Raw genomic sequence first — 24,335 nt, forward strand, 5'->3', positions numbered from 1 at the left:
TTTTCACTCAGGCTCAGGGACTTGGTTTCAGTGTCTCTGCTTTAAGGAGACTGTTGGCCCCTCTTCTGATCAGAGAAGTGTGATTCTTGCTGCATCTTGCTTCCTGATGAAGCTCTGCAGCAGAACATCTGCTAAGCAGGCTGCTCCAAAACTTTCTGCTCTTACCTAGCCAGCACCAAGGCACAGCTGGGAAGCAATGCAGTACATACACCAGGCCAACAAGGTGAATGTTTCTTACACCCCTTGCAGATGACATCTATCACCTGGACGCGACACACCAGCAAGACTCACATACAAGCACCTTCACTGAGAAACGGCTGCTTTTAGCAGTTGACTAATCAACCAAGCCAGCCAAGTCCCAGAACCACACAGCTAGACCGGGACACACAAATTTGGAAAACACAAATACATCACATAACTCTATTTACTCTGAATAATGCCACTAATGCTTCTTCTACAGGGCAAAGATGTCTCTCCCTGAGACCTGATACTGCAAACCTGCCCCTGAGGTTAAGCAAGAGCATTCAAAAAGACAGTCATTGAAAAAACAGTGTGCACAGGAACTTCTTGCTTCCAGACAGCTTTAAAACTTTCAACCTCACACCGCTCCAAATGCATTTCTCACCCTTTCTTCTTGCCTTATGCAGAGAAAAGGCTGTTGGCTGCAACCCTAATAGGAGCGCAATGATCACAAAGCAAGCCAGCAGCAAGAAAAGTGTCTACTTGTCATGCTAGTCTGTAGGTGCCACTTTTTAGCGCAAACCCAGTGCTGGGTTTCAATATCCCATCCCATATGTTCTAGTTGGCCACCAGCTTTCAAGGCAATGAGAAGGGCTTCATTAGAAATGGCAGAGCGGGCAGACACGTCCCTCTTGCTAAATTATTGTAGTAAGACACCGTTTTCTGCAAGTAGCACACACTCATTCCAAAAGGGGTTTGGAAGACAAGACAGACTCTCATGCTAATAGGGACCAGGCTCAGGCATGAGCAGTCAGCCCATTGGAGCACAGTCCACTCATCATTTGCTCTACCCCACACAAACATTATTCCCAAGTGATGTCACCAGACCTCATCCTGTTCCCACCCTCCTCTTTTCCCTTTTATCTGAAGCAGCAGTAAGGGACAGTTTTATCACAAAGTTCAGTGAACAATTCTCTGGCTCAGAGAACGGCCATCCTAAATGACGTATTAGTACAGCTGCAGCTTTCTCCAGCTGTGCCTTGCAAACTTCCAGGAGGGAGAGTCCCTCTCTCCCCTTCTACCCTGTACCACCCTCGTTAGATTGACCTACCCCCAAAGACTTCTGCCCACGCTCTCCAGGCATGGCCTGGAGAACCAGCAGAGCAGGGAATACTTTCAGAGACACCTGCCTTTTGCTTCCAGAGAGGACTCACCAGCAGCCAGAGGGAAGCCAGCAGGGTAGGGCTTGCAAGTCTCTTAATGACAGAGTCACTAATTATATATATTCATAAATAATGAGTCTTACGCACCACTAGGCAGATGGAGAGGCAGCCCCTGGTTTTCAGCCTGCAAGGAAACTAGAGGGGATCTCTCAAAACACCAAGGGAATTACCATGCTGCCAGACTGTTGGAGGAGTAGGTGGAGGTTTTGCCAATATGTCCTTTTGCTCCACTGGTCTGGGACTACCCTCATCCCATCCTATTAGCAGCTCTTGCTTCCCCAAGAGGAAGGTCTCTATCATAAAGGCAAATGCTCCTCTCTCCTGTCCCTGTCCTGTGCGGTGACACCTCACCTATAACAAGATCTTCCCAAGAGAATGTACATCAATAAATCAAAGCCAAACCCTCAATACAGCCATCCAAGCTTTGTGTTGAAAGGGTCATGCTGTTCCTTCTCGTTTTAAGCATTCCTTGCCTTGGGTTGTGAAAGCTTTTGGGTAAGGCTGTATGAAATACACTGCTGTCCCTATGGAGGAAATATTGCTAAGAACTGATCTTGGAGATGAGCATTTAACAGGTTATCTGTCCCCACAACCACCAACATCTGGTAGTGGTAGTGCCCGGGCCACCTTCCTGTCTTCTGGTACCTAGGAGGCTGCTTGCTGGTGCACCAGGAAAATGCAGGTGTCACAACAGACCTCCAGCATTTCAGCTCCTTTCTTAAAGGAAATGTAAATCTTTAATTTTGCTCAGAGAAGGCAAAAAGCCTAAATATTAACTGCAGCTCCGTTTTTTCTCAAGAAGAAGTTGCAAGCACAAACGAGGAAGTTTTCTTGCAAAGAAGCAATAGAAGAACCAGCAAGGATTGCAGAGTTGGTGAGAAAGGACACTGGAAAGACCGAGCCATGGAATGCCTTCTTCACCTCAGTCTTTACAGCTAAGATCAGCTTTCAGGCACCCTCAGTCCCTGAGAGATGTAGAAAGCCCAAAACAAGGAAGACTTACAGCTGGTGGAGGAGGATCAGGTCAGGGAACATTTAAACAGACTGTGGACATGCACAAAGGCCTGACAGTGGACCCACAGGAGCTGAGGAAGATGACCTGTGTTGTTGCAAGGTCATTTTTGGTTTTCTTTGAAAGCTCATGGCAATGGGCCGATGTCCCTGAGGACTGTAAGAACGCAAATGTCACCCATATCTTCAAAAAGGGCAAGACAGAGCATCTGGGGAACCACAGGCCCGTCAGCCTGAGCTTGATCAGCCCGTTAACTGTAAGAAGGAACTTTTTGGCTGTGAAAGCAGTCAAAGATTGTGCCTCTGTCAGGTACAGGTCGCTGAGAAAGGGTGTGGAGTCTCTATCCTTAGAGATACTCAAAACCCAACCCGACAAGGCCTTGAACCTGCTTTGAGCAGTTGGACCAGGTGATCTCCAGAGGCGCCTTCACCCTCCGCCACGCTCTGACCCTGTGAAATCTGCACAGTGATCTCTAGGGAGAGCATCCCGAGCAGATACAGTGAAAGTAGACCAGAACTTTGTGTGTACAGTCAGTGTGAAGAAGATGGGAGATGTTTCCATTACACAACACAGGGATTCATCGGACAGGCCACGTTCAGGGGAAGGAAAACAAGCAGCAGCTCAACCAGGTGACTTAAAGCAACAAAAATAGCTGGACCACAGTGTGAACTCCCTCATTCAAAACCAATTGAGGAACAGACAGGTTAGAAGGTTTTCAGGGGAGGCTTGGAAAAGTATAACATCACAGTAGTAAAAAGTGGAACATAGTAGATACACAGGTAAAAGTGAGAAAGATGGAGGGTCAGCACAGCTTTTGTAAACTCTTACCAGGCCTCACAAGCCAAACTGCACTGACAAAACCCAAAATCACTGCAACATTGCACACTCAGATTCCAGTACTATGATGGCTCCCCACCACAGTGATAAGGTAGAATGAGCTTAGCAAGAAGATCCTCAATTGGTAAGTGGTTTGTGAAAAACGGGAAATACCTACATTTGAGTATTGCCAGCTTAAGTTCAAAACAGACTCTCACTACCCAATTTACATGCCTACATGTCTCCCAGAAAGCATAAATTTGTGGAACAGAAGCAGATCACCATAGGTCTTGGGAGTCCATCTTTTTTGCTGTTCTTCTCATTCATTTCTCTGCATTCTTCCCTAAGGATATTTCTTCTAAAATTCTCGGGTAACGGAGAGACCATCATATTCCTGCTAAACTTATCCCGGCTCTCAGCTGCCTTTACAATTATGCAGCTTGTCCCTACTGTCAAAATTAAATCTCCTTTTGTGTAGTCAGTGTCCCTTGCTTCTTAGTCTATTTAGCCAGCTCCCAGACAAAAGTTTATACCCAGTTTTCCAGTCTTCTCCAGTTTTTACTTCATTCTCCTCCTGTCAGCCTTGTTTTCTCAACAGCTGATGAATTCGTTCTCCTTTCTTCTGAGCTCTTTGGCTCATCTGCATTTTACCAGAGCAGCTGCACCTAAAACTGGCATACATCTATTTCAGTAATACAGATGAACAGATGCTTCCTTTATAATTTACCAGATACTCTCCTGTTCCTATTTATCACTTTCTTGCTACAGCATGTCAATGAGTCGTGTTCAGCCTGGAATGAACTGCAGCCTGTGGACACTTTTCTGCAGAACAGCACTGAATCTGATGGTACTGCATCATCTGAAGACCTGGACCTCTCACTGCTGAACTGCATCCTAATTTTCCCATGCCAGTACTTCAGCTCTTCAAGGCAGTTTCAAACCAGAGCCCTGTCATTCTGCAGGCTTCCTGCTCCTCCTGGTTTCCTGCTTATTATTTATTCTTTTGTCCTAATTGCTTATAAAAATACCAAAAAGCAACAGATGTCAGGAAGAACCCTGCAAAACTCTTCTCAATAAATTCTCACATTCTGATAATTAACTATCACATAAGTTCTCCTCTATAATTCTCTCATCCAATGTACATGTACCTCACCATAGACAGATGTATCTAGTGCATAGACAGATGTATCTAGTGCATCCTCCCTTATCTTACTTGTGTGAGACAACATTGAATATTTTTCTAACGCCGAGATAAAGGATCCCACATCCACTGGGCTCACCACCCTCTGTAACATGAAATCAGTGTGTTGACATGGTTGGTTTTGCCATGCTTTTGCTACCTCTTGCATCTCATTATTTCTCCCGTGTGTTCCACTTGTTCTGATATACCCTTAGAGAGAAGCTCAAGCTTCCCTCTGTCTAGAGCTCAGAAATCTCCATCCTCTGAAGGACTCTGAAGAGTCCTTAAAGACAACCTGCTAATTGCGCTGAGTCAATCTCAGACAGTTCTTCATGTGGCCTGCAGCCCACACTAACTCCTCACACATCTGTAGTCCAAATTACCATTCATCCCTTCTTGCTGCTGCAGAAGAATTTAGCCAGGTTTGGGAAAGGCTCTGCATTTGTCCCTCCAAGAACCCAATGTGGCTAGAAGCTGTGACCCCTGCCAGGCAGGACTGCACTGCTGAGCTGATCACAGTGTGCACCAAGCCACTCAGGTGTTAACTCACTGGCTAAGCAACCAGTATCCCAATACCCACTGAGGTCCCCAGACTGGACTGCATGCAGGACAGAAGACTGCTGGTTGCTCACAACAGCCTGCCAGGGGTACAAGTTCTTCAGGATCTCCAAGCTCTTGTTCTCCTGGGGCTTTGGAAGCAGGTTTTTCCAATGCACAAGACTAAGCTCCAGGTCCAGCACACCAAATATCTGTATCATTAGCAGATCACTCACAGAAAGTCTTATCTGCAGCAAGAGGAGACCTCCTGTCTCACCTGTGGCTGGATGTCTGGAGCAACACACAGGAGCCCAAATGCAAAATCAGTGAGCCAGAACACCCCTTGCCACAGCCTACCTTTTTGGGCTGCACAAAGTCTTGCTGCTCCTACTGTGGAAAGTCAGGCATGCAGCACTGTGCAGCCTAGCAGCTCTCTGCAGGACAGGCTGTCCACACTGGGTTTTGCTCTGCATACTAACAAATGGCCCTATGGTTCTCTACAGGCAAGATGGGATGAAGAGCACCTTCATCTTTTCCCCTGTGAGAAGCACCCCTTTTGAATTAGTTTCTGCATGCCAAGGGGGACCAGCAATACCGGTGTGATTATATTCATATAATTACAGGCTTTAGCTTCAACCGAAAATGTATTCCCACATAAATAGGCCTGGAAAACCCAGTGGCACTAACAAAGTAAGTAAAGGTGTCTGTAGTACACTTTGCAGTACACTAGAAGCAACAGCTCCAGAAATCCAGAGAGCAATTACAGTTCACACTTTACAGTTCCGCAGATAACACTATCAATGCCATTTTCGTTTCTTCTTCCTTTTACTCCAGCCATAGCTCTTTAATTTCAAAATAGAAATTGTCTTTTCCTGCACAGGAAAAGGAAGGGAAATAACTCCCAGAGAACACTTTCTTTGGAACATTTGTGCACTCCTGCCAATTCGATTACTTTTGCAAATAATGCAAGACTCCTCTTAAGTCCAGCATGTCTGACTTGCCCTTGGCCAGTTGTTTCCCTGCACCCAGCAGCACAGTCAGAGGATGGGTGTACACACACAACAGCTATATCATACAGCCCTGCTGCTCTACACTAGGCATTACGCTTGCCCCGATGTGTCCATTTGCCACAGTCATATCACAGGCCATCTTGCTGGCTCCAACCCTCATCCAGGCAACATTTTTCACTAATTTAATGGTCTCAGGTTTACATTTTTGAGTTTGCACTTTTTTCAAAAACCCACCCACACGCTTCCATCTCCAAAGTTTCAAAACATAATATGAGTACGCCCTCAAAAAGGCAACCCTGAGGGCAAACAAAGGAATGTCAGTGTTATCTACAGTTTGTAAGACACACACTTACGGAACAGTCTCCTGTCTTTTACAGATGTTTTACCACGGTTTGTGTTGAGCTACTGCTTCAAGACAAAATTGAAGCCCTCAGAACTTCATCACCAGACATCAGCCTCCTGAGTCAGATGCCAAATAAGCACAGACCATTTTGTTTCTGGTCTAGCTTCTCTCAAACCTACCACACCAAACGGTTTGTGAGGCTCATTGCTTAAGTTAGGCTCCCCTCCAAGCCTCCAGCCATGGACATTCTCCGAGGCATATCTGCAAGAGAGTAGGTCACACACCCCTGGACACACCTTGTCATCCAAATTCCACTTCTGTGTTATAACCCTATCAAGGAGAAATTACCAGCAATAAATTCCTTTGGATCCAAAGTCAATAGACAACATGATTATATAGCAACCCAGACCTTTAAATACCATCTGCACATGTGATCTCAAACAATACTACAAGCTCAGAGGCTACAGATTTATTGTTACGAGAGTAATAAACAGTACGGATGTGGCATGTTTCACCTCTTGGTTCATGGCTTGGTTCCACCTAATGCAGGTGAGTGGAGCCTGCCTTGAGAGTATGTCTCTTCCACAACTGTGATCTGAGAAGCAAACTCTTTCCTACAAAGATGTTGCCCTTGGAGTTCAGAGTCCCCAGACAGACAACCTAACCACTAGATCACGGTCTTGACCATGGTACTTGACAGCCAGCTGCTAACAGAGTGAAGGGAGCTACAGAAAGATATGTTCCCAGGCTTGTTTTTTATGCACTCAGTACCCAGACTAGTGCCAACTAGTCAGTCCACAAATCTAGGTAACTGACTGTAGTTAGTTTAGGAAACAAGGTTTGCCTTGCTGAGTCCAGCAAGATCTTCTCCCCACCAGATGTGATGCAGAGTTAATAGAGACTCCAAAGTGAGACAGCTACTGCAGACACCTGAGCCTCGACAGGGAAGCAGTTTAAGTTGCTGCCACATGAAAACTGAGTTACTGGTGAAGTCCTGCAAACAGGACCAGCCTCCCAAGCAGTTTGGTATGAATAATGTATTTAAAAAAAAAAAAAAAGAAAGAAAAAGCTGGGAGTAGTTTGTAAACAAGAAAGGAGGTGGAGAGCCATTAACTAAGTGATCTGCATTCCTCGATTTGCTTTATCAATCTCAGTATTCAAAAAAAAAGCTTAAGAGCAGTCCAGACTCTCTAGTGAATCAACAGAACCACACAAAGGACTGTACCACTCCTCTCAGCCTCCAGGCTGTGCATTAGCTTTTAGCTACGGTATCTACCACATGAATAATGTAGCACGTCTTCCAGAGCATCTGTACTCCAATCAATCCACAGCAGCAAATAAAAACCTTTCAGCACGCCTTTCTATCAGGCAGCAGGACCTTTTTACAGCTGCTCAGAGGCATATCCTTGGAAAAACAACCCTATCTGCGACCAGAGCTGGAAGCCTTTTAAATCAGTCAGCTGGGAACCAGCCTTTTAAATCAGCCATCCTGCGATGGGCCTCGATTTTATCAATTGCCTTTCTTTGTCTTTTGTTCCATAAGGATCCACACCCACCGTTCCAGGGCTCAGATTAAGGGAGCTCGGACTAAGATTTCAGTTGGCTTTCGGAAACAGGCAGGTGCCACTCCCCAAAATCAGCAGCTGACAGCCTGCAGCCTGCCCTTCCGAAGAGGGACGAGATGGCCTCATCAGCCACACAGCACACACACCCCATCCTTCTCCTGAGCTATAAAGCAGCCTCTACCATTCCCTAATGTGGGAGTATGGGTAAAGAGCCTTCATCAAACCAAGAATCAGTCATATGCTCAAATCTCTGTATTTTCAGAGGCAGAGCAGGTGATAAAAAGAGGCACTTTGTCCCTCACTAGTGCTAGTTTGAGTATTGATCCTCAGCAGAAGCACAAAGGTCCTTCTCCTTGGCAGCCCACCAGGAGCTGTAGGAACTGCTTCTGTCACCTCATTTCAGCAGCACAACATGAAGGCTACTGGCTACCTGAGGAAGGACATGCTGCTGGTGCAAATGGACTAGGATTTGCAGAGGTGGTGGGGGACAAAATGACAGCAGTGAACAAGATCTCAAAGAACATATTCTAGAGTTGTGTTATCTTCCATCAGGAAACCCAGCTCTAATTAATACTCCAAAATACTTGCAGTTCTCTGGCACAGCAAGGATACTTAAATATGGTGCCCTGGAAGGCTGGTTGCGAAAAAACAGCTCTGCCTGTAGTATAAACATTGCACAATACAGAGGACATGAAGTAGGAAGGTGAAGGAGTCACTCAAGATTAAAATAATGAGTTGATTTCCTCATGCTCAAAACAGTGAGGTCAATACCTTTCTCTGAGCAGCCACAGCAGCCCCTCTTGCCCCTTATTTTTGGTGCACAATGGCCAGAACAGGACATGAGGTCTCACATATGCCCCTGGAAGGAGACATGTCAGACCCTCCCCCATGCTAGCAGCAAGTCAAATCTTACAACAACAAATAGAAGGTACTGGGTAGACACAGCCTCAGGAGAGGTGAGACAGTGGCTCCTCCACTGATGTAGGCATCTTCTGCTTAGGCCACAAGCAGAAAGAGATTCCAGTACTTTTGCCTCCCCCACTTATCAGCTGGGGCCAGGGAAGGCAAACATTGCATACAGAAACATTGCATCCAGACTCAGCCTGTATGAACAGCAAGACTCCAGAAATCCACTGCAGCCTTGCACTCCACAAACAGCTGGTACCACCTTGTCTGTCTCAGAGCATCTTTCTCATGAGGGACCCCAAGGCAGCTGACCAAGGGCCAAAGACATACCAAAGCCCTAAGCTTGGCAAAATGCACATTGTGCAAATTTTGTTCACATTAGAGGATACACCAAGTGTTGTGGACCTCAAAATAATTTTAAGCACATATGTCCAGGGGCAGACAAGGGCTGCCAGGAGTGAGTGAAACAAGGCCACTCTCCACAAGACAAGGTTGAGACAGCAGAAGTCCAGTGGCCATCCTGGATGAGCTTTCTAACTGCCTTTGTATTCAGTCACAATTTGAAACCACAATGCACTCCCCAAAGCAGGCAGCAATGCCAGATGAGTTCCAGCATAATAATTCCCTGATGGTGATACCCATTCATGCTATTGCCCCATCCCCACCAGCTGGTATTTCTCCCCGGGTTTGCTCTTCTGTCATGCTGGTGCAGCAAGGAGATGGATAAGGGAGCACATGTGCCTCACAAAAATAGCTCAGCTGGGTTATTTTTAACTGGGTCAGCCCAGCATAGCCAGCAGCAATGGTGAGCAGCAGTGAAGAAAGCAAAGAGAAAACTAGCAGAGACCACAGCTTCAGGCGGCTTCCATGAGGCTCATACTCTCCTGTCACCTGATCTGGTGAAGAATCCAAGACTGTATCATGGGTAGGATCCCCCAGAACATTGTGAAGTGCACATCATGAAGTACTGGCTGAACTGTCTTTATTTTATTGCTGCGGTCACTTGCAAACCTGACACCAGATGTGTACTTGAGCCTCCCCTGGGACAAGTAAAAGAAGCAAAAATAAATTAAAACAACAAAACACATAGGATCACATGAACAAATCAGGCCAGAAGGCACATCTGGAGGTCCTGAGTTCTGACCTCAGCCCCCAGCAAAGCTCACTACAAGAGCAGGTCATGTTGTTCAGGCTGTCCAGCTGAGTTTGAAAGACTGAGGAGGATGGAGATCTCACTGGCCTCCTTGGGAAACCTGCCTGCCTAGAGTCTTGTGGAGAAGCCTAGGCTGCAGTTGGCCTGCAGGGTTACCCAGATGACTCTGGTCAAACTTGTTGCCACCAGCACCCTCACAGCCTTCACTGAAGAGTTGCTCTCTTCACTGCAGGGAGCTGCTACACATCAGGGGAAGAAGCTGACATTTATCTTTTTTCCTGGGCCTGTTTTTCCCCTCATGATAGGCATAAAGCACTCTGGGAGCCTCCAGATTGCTTAGGAGGCCCAAGGGCTGTGAAGTGCTTATGGAGGGTCTGTTGCCAAACTTTGGACTTCCCTGCAGAGGCCAGACAAGCATCGCTCTTCCCATGAGCAACCTTTCTTCACCCTGGAGCGAGGGAGCCTGAGGCGCCTGTGGCACCATCACTGTCACTCCTCAGCCAAGGGCGCCTGGAGCTTCACTTCCTGAAGATTCACATCTCTCGCTCAGGCACAGGGAGTGAAACATCAGGATCGCCCCCAGTCACAGGAGAAGTGTCTTCATTAATATTTTGAAGCCAGCATCAGCTAGAAATCAAGCTGAAGTGCATGGCCCACCCTTCAGTGAGTGTGAAGATGCCTGTGCTCAGTCAGTGCAAAATCAACTTGTGCATCTCATGAGGGACAGGAGAATCCTCCAGGGATGATCCCATACTTGGTGGCAACACCTTTTTTTGGCAGTTCAATCTCTCCCTTCACCCATCCCTTGTCTGCTTCATGTGGTGTCCATACTCTGCAAGCTCTGACAGAAAGAAAGATGATGAGTTGAGGACACAAATAGCTTCAGTCAACATGGCTTTTACAAAATACCATAGTGGGTCGGGGGAGTATGAAAGATTAGAAAAACTCAAAATGACCCCAAAACTCAGTTCAGATTCATTAGGCTTTTCAGAGGTCCCAGGAAGGGCCAGAGGCAGTATAACTGAAGCAAAGGATGGGGCCACCCCAGCCTCTTTGGAGAGTAAGCCCCTCCTTCCTCTGGTTCACCTCCAGCTTTCCAAGATAGCCTGTGTACAGAAAGATAAAGCCAAGTTGCCTGCATTCTCCAGAGACAATACCCTCTTTCACTCTGCTGGTTACCTGGGCAGCAAAGAAAATATTATTGCTTATCAACTTCCTTGTGAGTACTAATGTGCTTCTGAATTCAATGAGAGGGCAAATTCCACCTTACAGAGCTTTTATACACTGGCAAGATCCTGCCTCATTGCAAAAGAAAAGCAAATAGAACAACCTTGGTTCAAAGACCAATGAAAACTGGAAGCCTAATCTGCCCCACCAACCTGCAAAAACTTAGTCTGAAAAGCACATTGCCACATTTATTGTCAGAAAGACAGCCTTGAAAAACTCATCATCAGACACTCCACAAGCTCAGCAGTTTCTTCTGAAACTAGAACACCATTCTTTCACTCCCCCATTTCACAGAAAGAAGCTTCCTGCTATCCAAGACCAAGCTGGCTTCTGAGTTTCAGGAATCAAAGTTCAGCTCCCTGTTGAAAAGATGCAGCTGGGTCTCAGTAACCTGCCGTGTTGTTTGGGAAGATCATGACTCTTGGTCCCACTGCTCTTTACTGTGAGGCCTAAGTGTGCCTGCAGACATTAGGCACAGCAGGTATCTCTTCGAAAGGCTACTGTACAAAAGGCTTTCCTTGCAGCAAAGCTGAGCACCACTGATTCAAGGAGATAGTCCAACTTCAGGGAACCCCACAGTCTTGGTTACTTACCCAAGGAGTCCAAGTGAGATCCAGTGGGCTAGCCAGATTTCTCTTCAAACCTGTTCTGCCTACCTGAGGAGTTGTGGTCATGGCCAGAACATAGATATGTTAGGAAATCTGAAGTGACCAGCAGGATGGTGAGGCAATGGAAATACATCAAGTACAGATGTTTCTCCTGAGTTCTGTGAAGGTTTGGAGGTTACACACTTCACCTGAAGGTCTCAAGATACAGCTCTTGCATCTAATGTGATGTAGTGTAACTGCACTCTCCCATGACAGAAGCTTTGTACACTAACCAGCCCACAGGTTAGAACACTTCCAGGATGTGATGGGATCCTGGCCAGTGAGACTAAGCCTGAATCTCATCTCTGAAGCTGCCTGAGAAAACTGAGGAATATAACCAGGTGAAAATGGAAACTGCTAAAAAGCTGGGAGGCACTAACGAGGCTCTGCCTGGTCTGGACAGGAAAGCACAAGCACAGATGCAAGGGCCCTGTGCAGGAGACACCCCCTCTGGTGGTCTCCAGTTTAGCCTCACAGTCAGTCTGCCCATATAAGTCAGGGCAGATGTGGAGCCTTCAAAATCCCCAAGGATGATGGCCTCCACCTGCCTGGTCCCAGGGATGTACAGCCCACTTGGGGATGCAGCTTTCTCTAATGTCTGACCTACTTCCCTCCAGCTGCAGCTTGTGTTCTTTTCTCCTTGTTACACTGTCTGTGCCAAGGAGAGTATGGCTCTGTAATTGTCCTTCCAGGAGTTGTATCCAGATATTAGTAACTGGGTTTGGCAGCAAAAGACAGAGGTACCTACCACCATAGACCATAGAAGAACCAGCTTTGAGTTTCCCAGTTGTGAGCCAGAATTAAAGAGAAATGGTCCCTGTCTTTCTGGGAGCAATGACAGCAAGACTTTGCTCATTGAGAGGCAGTGGGGGCAGCATCAGAGGTATTCTCTGAAGCCATAACTAGAGTTCTTCCACCTCCCTTGTAGCATAACCTGCATGCAGAAAAACATTTAGGGGCCCACATAAAAGAGAAGTGTGGGAAACTCCCACACCCATGCAGTGTTGAATTGGTTTATGATTCCAGTTGAGGTTTTTTCCTTTGACTGGCTGATTAAATCAGAATTGACATCTCTCTGTTCTCCACAAAACTCCTAACACAGTATTGAGCTCTGTAACAGCAGGTGCCACTTATGTGACACATGACAAGCCAGAGAGAGTCTGGCAAAGGCTGGTGTTACAGACACAACAGCCAATGTTTTCTTCCATCACATCACAGAATCACAGAATATGCTAAGTTGGAAGGGACCCATGAGAATCATCAAGTCCAATTCCTGGCCCTGCGTAGGACACCCCAAGAATCACACCATGTGCCTGAGAGTGTTGTCCAAACGCTTCTTGAACTCTGTCAGGCTTGGTCCCATGACCATTTCCCTGGGGAGCCTGTTCCAGTGCCCAAACACCTACTGGGTGAAAAACCTTTTCCCGATATCCAGCCTAAACTTCCCCCAAACCAGCTTCATGCTGTTTCCTCAAGTCCTGTCACTGATCATGAGAGTGGCCCTCCTCTTCCCCTTACGAGGAAGTTGTAACTGCAATGAGGTCTCCCCTCAGTCTCCTCTTTTCTGGGTTGAACAGACCAAGTGACCTCAGCCACTCCTCATAAGAACCTCCACTACCCTCCAGACCCTTCAACATCTTCATTGCCCTCCTCTGGATGCTCTCTAATACCTTAATGTCTTTTTTATACTGTGGCACCCAAAACTGCACACAATATTCAAGGTGAGGCCATGCCAGTGCAGAGCAGAGCAGGACAATCCCCTCCATCGACTGACTGGAGATGCTTTGCCTGATGCCCCTCAGGACAGTTTGCCCTCCTGGCTGCCAGGGCATTGCTGACTCAGATTCAACTTGCCATCAACCAGGACCCCCAGGTCCCTTTCCACAGTGCTGCTCTCCAGCTTCTCATTCCCCAGTCTGTATGAACATCCAGGGCTGCTCTGTCCCACTTGCAGAATCTGGTACTTTCCCTCCATATGGCTGGTGATTGCCCAGTCCTCTAATTTATCAAGGTCTCTCTGCAGGGCCTCTCTGCCCTTGAGGGAGCTGACAGCTCCTCCCAGTTTAGTGTCATCAGAAAATTCACTTAGTGTCCCTTCCAGTCCTGCATCCAAGTCGTTAATGAAGACGTTGAGGAGCACAAGGAGCCCAGGATGGAGCCCTGTGGAACCCCACTAGTGACAGGTCACTGGCCTGATGTTACCCCATTGTGATACATGGTACCCCATACATCACAAGCTATAAAATCAATTCGCCATTTAGAGCATAGTTCAGTTTTACTCTTTCTGGATTTCAGTCTGGCTTTGATTGATGCTGAGTAAGTGGGAGGACTACACATGATTTCCCTGCCAGGGAAATGAGATTCTGTGCCCATTCATTCACCCGCTGGGCTTGGCAAATGCAGTTTCTGAGGAACTAGTGCCATCCATCCTTCTGAAACAAATTCATCAGTGCAAGCGCAGAAGTAATGTTTGGTTCAGACTGGGAACACAGGTTTGGGGCAAATCTCCTTTTTGCTGCCATTCACTGCACTCCAGTTTGCATTGCAAAGTCATCTTGGAGCATGCAAACAGGATTTCTTCCAGATAAAATTAAAATCATTCCAGGATCAGAACCCAGTGCTAATGGGACCAGCTGAGTCAAATTAAAACATTCAAAATGCTTGTGGATATCAAAAGTCCTGGTACCACCTCTTTCACTCCACAGATATACTTTTCTTGCACTCTACTTTTCTTGTTGTTATAGTTAACAGAGAGGTGAGGTCTGTCACTGCCCTCTTTTTCATAGACATCACTCTCTGTTTGACTTTCAGCCTTGCCTGTCGTCGTATATACCATTTTCATTGCCTCCTCTCCTCCAGGTATTGCACTCTTATGCTGCTTTTAGGTGTTCCTCAATCTCTTATCATTTTGTTCAGCATGACTGCTCTTCTCTGTGACCAGTCTCATTCTTCACACCTCTCCATCTTCACACCTTCTAGCAATGAAGATCAGCCTCTCCTCCCACATAGTAGTAGTTTATTTACTACATACTTCATTCCTCCCAGCCTTTTTACACATCTTCAGTACAAGTTTTCATTATCTTCCGGCTTTGTCCCACTGCACCAGACTGCTCTTTAGCCCTTCCAGCTAGGGAGCACCTCTGACAATACCTCCACATCCCAGCAGAGCTCACTGCTACAGGCTCTCTCTCCCTCTACCTCTGCTACTTTCCATGCCAGTCTATTTCTCCAGCATAGCTAATTCCACACTGACAAACTGAGCTTTTCCTATGCCTTTGAGTCAGCTCTGGGCATCTGTGCCTCACAGACTTTTTGAGCCAAAGGCTTATCTGTCTGTTTAGCCAGCCCTAATGGATTTTCCGCCTGCAGATTCATCTAATGGCTTTTCTTGAACCACATCCCCAACATCCTGTGTCAATGAGTTCCACTGTTTATCTGCATCCTGTAGTTCCCGGGCAGTGATAAACAGGAACAATCACTCCCTATCTGAACTCTCCATCCCATCATACTACCATATGTCAAAAGCCATATGCCATATCCCTTTTCAGGCATCTACCAGGTCCTCAATGAGCTGCCGAAGCTGGCATTGCGTGAGTCATTAAAGACACAGTTGCACTGTAGATGTATCCAGACAGTATTTGATCTTTCCACAGTGCTGCAGAAAGGAGGGGAAAAAAAAAAAAAAAGGTAGAGCAGCCCTTGAAGTCTGGCTGTGAATTAAAGCAGAATATTGAACTCCTGACATAATGTAGGCCAGGCAGTTTGGGATGCTATTTCCAAGCCTTAGGCAGTAAAAACAAGGACTGTGTGAAGAAAAGTAAGAAGAAAAGCTCTGGATAAGACAACAGAGGCATCATTGCAGCTGACTGAATATGCAGTTTTCTCTGGACATCTTATATGCATTCATGAAATTATATCTGCATCTAGGGCTTTCCAGTATCAGAGAGTCTTCAGGCTCCAGGAAACTTCTGAAGACTGCTGAGAGCCAGAGGAGAGTCAGCGCCATGCTCCTAGCTCAGCCAGAGATGACAGCAAGTGGGAAGAGTCCCATAGCAGGCTGGAGGGCTGCAGGTGAGTCCAACCACTGCCCTCTGTGACACCATTATGCCAGGGAACTCCAGGCACAGGAAGGACAGATAGGGAAGTAAAGAAAGGGGAAGTTTTTTAGAAAGAGCTCAAAATAAAGATTGGAGTTTCCTGGGGAAGACTTGCTTTTCTGCAGGAGTTGAAGACACTTGTGGATTTATAGACTTACAGACTAACACACAGTGCAGTCATCTCCCTGTACTGGAACTGGCCAGTGGCACCAGCAGAACCCTACAACAATGAAAGGTGTATGAAACACTTCTAGTGCCATGTATGGTATCTTCCAAACCCACACAACAGGCAGAAATTGGGGTATAAAAACTGCTGCCTTTTTTTTTTTTTTTTTTTTAACCTAAGACGAGCTGTCATGAAGTCACAGAGAAGTTCATGTTGCAAGTCATGCTGTCAGGGAAGGAAGAATAGGTAAGACACTGTAAAGCTCTTCTGAAATACAAAAAACCATACACAAGATAATGACTGGTTTCCCTGGTTTCTCAAAATTGAAAGAGAAATCATCACTTCAGTTCCCTCTTTACACATCAAACACCTATTCTCAATTAAGCTCAAGAAGTCCTGTTCTACTAACAGCCCACAAAGGGTTGGACACCAAAACAAAGCTCCCAACACAAAGATTTCCCAAGCTAACAGCAAGATGAGTTTTATTGAAATGAGGTTTTTTTAATCCTCAAGGATGACCACAATATACTCAAGGACATCCTTTGATATTTTGCCTCAGTTCAGTGAATGAACCCATAAAGCAGATATGTGTGCTGCAGCAGAAAGTTAAGGATTCTTACCACTCATCCAAGTTAACATTCATCATGACTGTTGGGAAAGAAGCATGGGACATAGGGACCAAGACAAACTTTTCAGGTGGACTTTAGCTAGCAGTTTCTTTGGTTTAACTCCTTGAAACTTTCATTCCTAATATCATTACCAGGTTTTTGCTTCTAATACCATGACAGAATCACAGGCTGGAAGGGGCCTCTGAGGGCCAGTGGTAGAAACTTCCTGTTGAAGCAGGGTCTGCCTCCAAGTCAGGCTGTTTCTCGGGGTCTTGTTCATGTGAATTCTGAAAATCTCCAAAGATGGAGGTCCTACCACAGCCAAGTAAATCATCCTGCTAAGCCTCTGTCTGGCTAATAACTGTGACCACAGTCAGTCAACACACAAACCACAAAGGCAGGTACTGGTCTTACACAGTGCTCTGCCTCCATGAGGATGAGTCATGTACCCCTCCCTCTCCAGATCTCCAGACAACACGGCAGGTGAAGTTCTTTTCCACTTACAATGTCCAAAGTGGCTCAGAGGACTCCTGCCTTCAAACTGTCATCCCTACAGCAACCATAAAACAAAATTCAGGAGAGAAAGTGAGTTATTGCTTTAGGGAACAAGAATGTCACCTTGGGGCCCTAAAGGCAAAGCTCAGCAGAACATGCTGAGAGCATGGAGAGAGAATTGCATGGTCTTCACTATGAAGAGACAGGATACTCTAGGGGTGACAAGCTGGGGAAAGAAATTTCTGCAGGATGCCAGGTAGCTGCTGTTGTTTTGGTGCCTGCTAATGGCAAACTTGAGAGATGTAACCTACATCCAGACAACACTGCTGTCTGCACTGAGTGACACTGGCCATTCAATGAAGAGTTGGACTCAGTGATCCTTGTGGGTCCCCTCCAACTCAGAATATTCTGTGATTCAGTGATTTAGAAGATCACACTGTTCAGGTTTCTACCAATGCCTCATCCCGGGAAGCTCTTCCCACGATTCCTCCTCTTTGCTGCTAAAAACACAACTGCCTTATTATTTTGCCAAGTAATAACTTCTGCTTCCAGCTACTGGCTCTTGTTCTGATTTGTCAGCCAACTGAAGAATCTATTATCTGTAAAGACAAAAGAGAGTTCTGATCTTTTCAACTCCATGGGAACCAAGGGAGTTCACCAAAATACAACCTGGGCACTAAGAAAGACAAAAGTATGAACCTTCCACATGAGCTTTTACCTATAAAAATCTCAGTGAGGGTTGGGCCTTTCTGCTCTAAGACTTGGTTTGCCTGGCAAACCTCGTGCATCACACCCATAGCTGGGTTTATCACACCCAATGCCTGGTGCATCACACTCATAACTACTGCACAGGGAAGTAATGTATGGCAGGGGGCATGAGCCTCAAACAGATGCAAGGGGCTGTAAAGTCAAGCCCTTCAATCCCTATTAAGCCCTTAAATGCGTGCCATGATTTTTAAATCTGTGAGACACTGAACTATTGATTTCTGCAGAAGCTGTTGGATGCCAGGCTATCATTAGCAAAATCAATCTTTTCAATTAAGATTCAGGCATCACTTACTGACATCAAGACCTTTTCAAATTCAAAGAGAAACATGAACCAGAGCCATGATCACAGGCAGGAGGGGTCAGAAGAGAGACTCTGATCCTCCCTGACTGTAAGGAAAAGAGTCTCTGTACATAGAAAGAGCTGAATATTACTCGAGCAGGAACTTGGAGCAGTGCTATTCTGATTTTGTTTTTGTTCCTCTATGTGTGCGTTTTGGTATTCAAATTAAATTAGAGAAAATGGCAGGGAAAAATAATGTGAACTAATTACATTTAAGTAGATGTTAGCAAGACAACCTTTGACTTCTATTTGTCTGTTACAATTAAAGAGCTGCCTGGGTTCTCTGTGCCTATTACCCTGCAATTTTGTTGCCAGCACAGGCTCCTTTTAGAGGGCAAATAGAATGGAAGAAACCAGAGGATGATGAAGATTGGTCCCTCCTGGCATCATTCACGTTACAGGCAGTATTCCTAACATCAATGTGAGCTTTCTTAGAAAGGAACACTGTAACTGTGCCAGCAATTCAGGCAAAATAGTAGCTACACTTTTCTAAGGCAATATATGTTTTATATTTTTCAAGATTTATGTATTATTGCTCAGAGAAAACACTGTGAAACACTGCTTTAAACAACTGGTTTTAAATAACCTCACCTATAGCCACGTGGAAGGTGGCTGAGTTGAACAGCACTGGCAGAGCCAGACTTTCTGCAGCCCAGAAAGCAAAACTCCACAGATACCCGATGGGAGAAGAGCTATGGTGCTGCAGGATCCAGCACAGATCAATAGTGTGACAATGACACTCAGTGGCATTCAGGGGCAGCATCACTTCAAGGGTCCTTCTGGCAGATTGGCAAATTCCTGTGTGCAAACACTCCCTGGCTAAACAAGACCCAAGTGAGGACAGGCAGTGTCAGGAGAGATCCACTGCTCCCAGTCCTGCACTTGAACGTGCTCCCTTTCACTTGCTGTGTCAGTCCATATCCCAGCCCCAAGAGAAAGCTATGTCTTAGAAAACTGCACTTGTCCACCAAGCACTACTCATGCACCCTGCCATTGATTCTCAGAAAGCCTGGGGTGGGACCCAGAGCTTTCCAACTCTCCCAAGGAGTATTTCAGCCCTCCGCACAGGCACTCTGCAAGGCAAGCTTAAATCACATTATCTGTAGAGCAAGGACTGATTGATTTCTGCTCCTGGGAGTAAGCCCAGTACTTGCCTTGGCTCCTCCTTCTACCTTTTCTCTGACTGTCCCTGCTCTACTCTATGTACAGGCTAGACCCAAGAGGCTCATATTTGCTTTATTAGTGCAACCCTGACATGGGCAGCCTTGCCCAAGTCACCTTTTCCTGGGAGGAGCTCTCCCCCAGCGTTGCCTCCCAACCTGTTTAAGCACAGCTCCAAGAACTGCAGGAGGAAGAACAAGATGGAGTTTGGCCTCTCCTGCCTTCCTGCAACCTATCTAATCAGCTTCCATGGACTTTGTTTTAATCTCAGTGATAAAAATGCCACAATTGCTGGGAGTTTCTGCTGCTTTGTCTTCCTTATCATTTTCCTAGGTGACTTTGTCCCACAGAGGGAGAGAGGCAGAGCAGAGTCATCTGTTGCAGAAGACCTCCTCTCTGCAGATAAGAATCCATGTTTCCTGGCACAGAGCAAAAGAGCACAGTGATTCACCAGACTGGAAAGAAACTCCTGCACAAACCAGAGCTGTGAAGGATGCTTGGAAGAAAGGGGAAGAGAAAGGCCAAACTTTGGGCACTGCTCAGGAAAATTTGAAGCGGTGTGAAACAGAGCAGAGGGAGAGTCAACAGTCAACACGGGAAGGGAGAACGGGGCTTGGAGCTGCACACTATCACTGGTCCTACCATTGGCAGTGGCATGTCTCCAAGCTTTAGAAAGGGTTTTGCTTGGCTGAGGGTCAGAAAGTCCTCTTTCTGAATTTTAAAGTTCTCTGGAAATAGTAAGCATCAGCATTACCCTAATAGAGCCCCGCAGGGTGTATTTTCAACATGGGGAATTGCTGGCAAGCCTGTAATACCACAGAGGGGAAATCCCTGGAAATACTAGGCCAGTCTGGCTTCTACTTACAGGCCAGTATAACCCTGCGAGTGTCAAATCCTCTCAGCCCATATACAGCCTCCTGGATGATCTAAAGGTCTTTCCTGTTTCTCCTGCGGAGAGGCAGAAGGCGTGTCAGCGTAACTGGTATGTGCTGCAGGCAGTTTGCCTCAGTCAGCTCTCTGCAGCCAGAGCAGCTTAACGTGCACTTTCAGGAAGCCAGATAATGACTACATATAAACAACTCACTGCATTATCGCTTTGGTGTCTTCTTGCCACAGGAGCAAGAGACCAGACTGTCTGTGTTCCTGTTGTGCATCAAGAGGTGGGCAGAGCCAGCTGATTCAAAGGACAGCTGCTGTCCAGCCTCACCAGGAATGGATCCACAGGTCCCATTGGCTCTGAGCAGGAGGTTTAGTTGCAAGGTCCTCAGCAGCCACCCAACCAGACATCAGCCCACTGGCCAACTGTAACACTGACCACCATTTTATTACCGAAAAAGACAGCTGGTGTTTATAACAGGCAGAAGGGAATACTCAGATAAGGTGGGGGGGGGTTGTGGGGTTTTTTTACTGAAGAAAACACTTTTGAGCAAACTTTCTTGGAGAAGATTTATTTATGAGAGTGAAGGACAGGGTCTGGCCCTTAAGGATCTGCTGAGTTCTCTTGGACCAACCAAGAGTGGATGGTGGGGAAATCATTTGGGATATTCTCCCTCCACCCTATTTCTTCACAGAAAGCCTCCGTTGTACCCTATGACAATTCACACCCCAACAGTTTCCCCATCAAAATCCCTGCCATGGAAATCTAGACCCAAACAGAGTGGGATGAAGACTTCATGCTATGCACCGACTGTGGGCCAAGGAATACAAAAATATCAGAGGAAGCAAACTGATCACAACTTATGAGGAGCCACAAGGTCATGCATAAAATCTACCTTAGCTTGCCCCCAAGGCAGAGTCTCCCACTCCAAAGCATCACCTTTGCTTCTGGGATTTGCCAAAGCCTTCTGTTCTCTCCCTAAGTCTCTGTAACACTGAAGCACCTGCAGTTCACAGCACAGAGACCTGCTCTATACTGAACTATTCATCCCCAAAACACAGCCCACACAGCATTCAAGCATCTGGCAGTCCAGACAGCCCATAGGCAAGGGAGAACTGCCCTTGCAGAGGCACCACAAACCTGCTCCAGAGACAGCAGCCTGCCCAGTGCCAACCAAACTAGAAAGAGACTCACAGAAACCTGCCATAGAGTCAGGCAATGGGCAATCCATTCATTATCCAGCTGCTAACAAATGTAGCAAACACAGAAACATTAAAAATATTATTCATTACTAACATTTGCAGAGCAAGAAAACTGCTCAGAGGGGACGAACCAACACATTCAAGAGGCAGAAATTACCCAGGCAGAAAAACAGAATAAGAAAAAGAGAATAAGATACCATGACCTGCTATCAGGAAATCCACCTGCTGCACCAGATCAGCCAGCAACCAGCTGGATCAATGGAATGAACAATGCTGCTGGCCAGGCAGGTGCAGCTGCCACACAGAGGGCAGCGCTCTCCCTCACCCCCTGGTCTTGCAAAACAGGCACACTCATGCAGAGCTATTTTGCCTCAGAGGAAGAGAGGTCAGGAGGAGCTTAGGGCAGAGCTGGGGTGCAGGCAGCAGAATTCACAGAATCACAGAATATTCTGAGTTGGTAGGGACCCACAAGGATCATTGAGTCCAACTCTTAAGTGAATGGCTCGTTGTCCGAACATCACCAGCGCCTGGGTCTCATGTTTCCCAGGTCTATGGCAGCTCTACAGAGATAAGTAGCTTTGATATGTTGCTACAGACTAACAGATCGAATGAATTTGAAGTACTTGTTATCTAAGCTATAATAATAGCTGTCATAATATTAATTCAAACAACATCAGCACAGATGAAAACACCTCCTTTTTCCCTTGCCTTTAAGAAGCAACCAGCTCTTCCCTATCCTGCCTCCCAAAGCTCTAGAGTTTCCTGAAATGCTCACAACCAAAACATGAACTCCCTCGTGCCTCCATCAGTCACTCCCTATCTCTGATGAAACCAGGAGAGATCAGAGCTCTCCAAAGAGGGCACAGCCAGTGGGAGAACAAAGAGAACAGCAGGGCTACACAGGCTGCTCCTTTGTTAACCCACTGGGGAGCCTGCATTGAGAAGCTTAAAAGGCAACCAGCAGCCAACCTTCTCCCAAATGTTCTCTGAATCCTCTGCAGAAATCACTTCTCTTGAGCACTCAAGGGGCCAAAAGAGGCTAAGCCTGTCCAGGCAAATTCTCTTTACAGGACTGCAGCAAACACTGTCTTCTTAGAAGGTGTAAGTGAACGGGTCTGGGGCGAGGTGGGGTGGGAATCAGGAACAGACAGGACTCTCCAGATCGAGACAACGAGGGCACCACTCCCTGCAGAGTGAACAATGATCTTCATCAAGACACACTACACATAGCTGACCTCCCCAGGCCATCAGTGACTTGTCTGCAAAGTGCTGTCGTTGTTACCTATCCCTTTGCAACAGCCTGCCTTAGCCCCTGAGAGCTGCAGCATGGAAGCAATCCTCCAAAGCTGTGTCACCTGAAAGTAAGACCCCTTCAAGGGCTTGCCCTGAAGGAGGAACTGGCACCAGGAGATCCTGATGCCAGAGAATCGTTACGTGGCTGTCATCACGCTCTATGCAAGATGTGACCTGCCCTGACAACAGGCACTCAAATTCCCCATGACTCCAGCACAAAAGGGCCAAATTCAACCCCTCACACACAGCCGTAGATAAGGCTTCTCTCTACACAATAAGCAAAGTTATACAGGTGCCAAGCCGTGCAACCCGTGGCCCCGGCTGGCAGGAGGAGGCGCAGCCTTCCCGGGCAGGCAGCGGAGTGCCCCGGCTCGGCACCAAGCGCTGTTGTGCTCCGCGCACCGGCGGCCCCTCGGAGCGGGGCGGGCCGGCCGCAGACCCTCGGGCCGGCTGCCAGTCCGCCACGATCCGCGCAGAAAATCCCACCGGCAGCTCCCTGCAGGAACAGCCCGAGGGCAGGGCGCTCCCGGGGTGCGAGAATCCTGCCCGCCGAGGGCGCGGGCAGCATCGGCTGCCTCGACTGCGGCCAGCGGGAACGCCCCGCTCCCAATCCCGCTCCCGCTCTCTCTCCCGCCGCACACACCGGGGGATGCCCGAGGCCCCTGGCACCGGGTGGCCGCCGCATCCTCCGCCCGTGGGTGCCCCCGCGGCTGCGGGCGGCGGCCCCAGCTCCGCACAAAGCAGGGTGGGGCCGGCGGGGGCTGCGGCACCCCCGGCGCACAGCGGGCAGGGCAGGCGCCCCCCGCTCCCGGCACTGCCGGGATCCGCAGGCCGCGGGCTGCGGCAGGTGCCCGCTGCCCGGCCCCACGCCCCCCACAGTCCCCGATCTCGTACCTTGCCGCTGCCGGCGGGGGTCTGCCCTGCGCTCAGAGCCGCGCCGCGGCAGCCCAGCCCGGCACGGCTCGGCCCGCCCGCGGTCCCCGCCCCGGCCCGCCCCCCGCGCCGCGCCCCGCGGCCGGGAGGTGCCGGAGGGACCGGGGGCTGCCCGCCGCCCCTGGCTCCGCAGGGCTCCGGAGAGCCTTCCCGGGCAGGGCCGGTCCGCGGACGGGCCCGGCCCCCGGGCGCAGCCTGCCGTGGGCGGCGTGGGGTTTGCGCTGGTGATGCCGCGGGGAAAGCCCCTCCGCAAGCACTGCAAGGTGCGCGGGCGGCTCTCCCTACCCCGGCCTTGGGAGCCGGCTCGCCCAGGCCGACGGGCGCCATTCACCGTCACCATCCCGTTGCAGGGAGGGCCCCCGAGTCTCTGGCTGGAGGCACACGGTGAGGGCTGGGTGCGTGTTCCTCCTACCAGATCGTCCTGACAGCATCATGACTTTGCCATCACCTGCAGAGAGGCCTTGCATTGGCTCCGAGAGCTTCTGAGGAGATGGGCACGCTGTGCCGTGTCCTCAGTGCAACCACCAGGTCCTGAACATCCTGAACACTGCACACACCCCTGCAACACGTATTAGTGTGCCAGCCTTAGATGGCAG

General features: G+C 48.0%; 1 protein-coding gene across 1 annotated transcript in view; it reads right to left on the reverse strand.

Moving 5' to 3' along the window:
* The window catches only part of CORO2A (coronin 2A), a 56,830-nt gene extending 33,031 nt beyond the window's left edge, over positions 1-23,799 (reverse strand). The window contains exon 1 of the mRNA XM_064641968.1: positions 23,701-23,799. The gene's annotated coding sequence lies outside the window, so the exon portion shown is untranslated. The remainder of the gene's footprint in view (positions 1-23,700) is intronic.
* Between the last annotated feature and the right edge of the window lie 536 nt (positions 23,800-24,335).

Source organism: Pseudopipra pipra, chromosome Z (genome assembly GCF_036250125.1).
Source record: "Pseudopipra pipra isolate bDixPip1 chromosome Z, bDixPip1.hap1, whole genome shotgun sequence".
Taxonomy (NCBI): domain Eukaryota; kingdom Metazoa; phylum Chordata; class Aves; order Passeriformes; family Pipridae; genus Pseudopipra; species Pseudopipra pipra.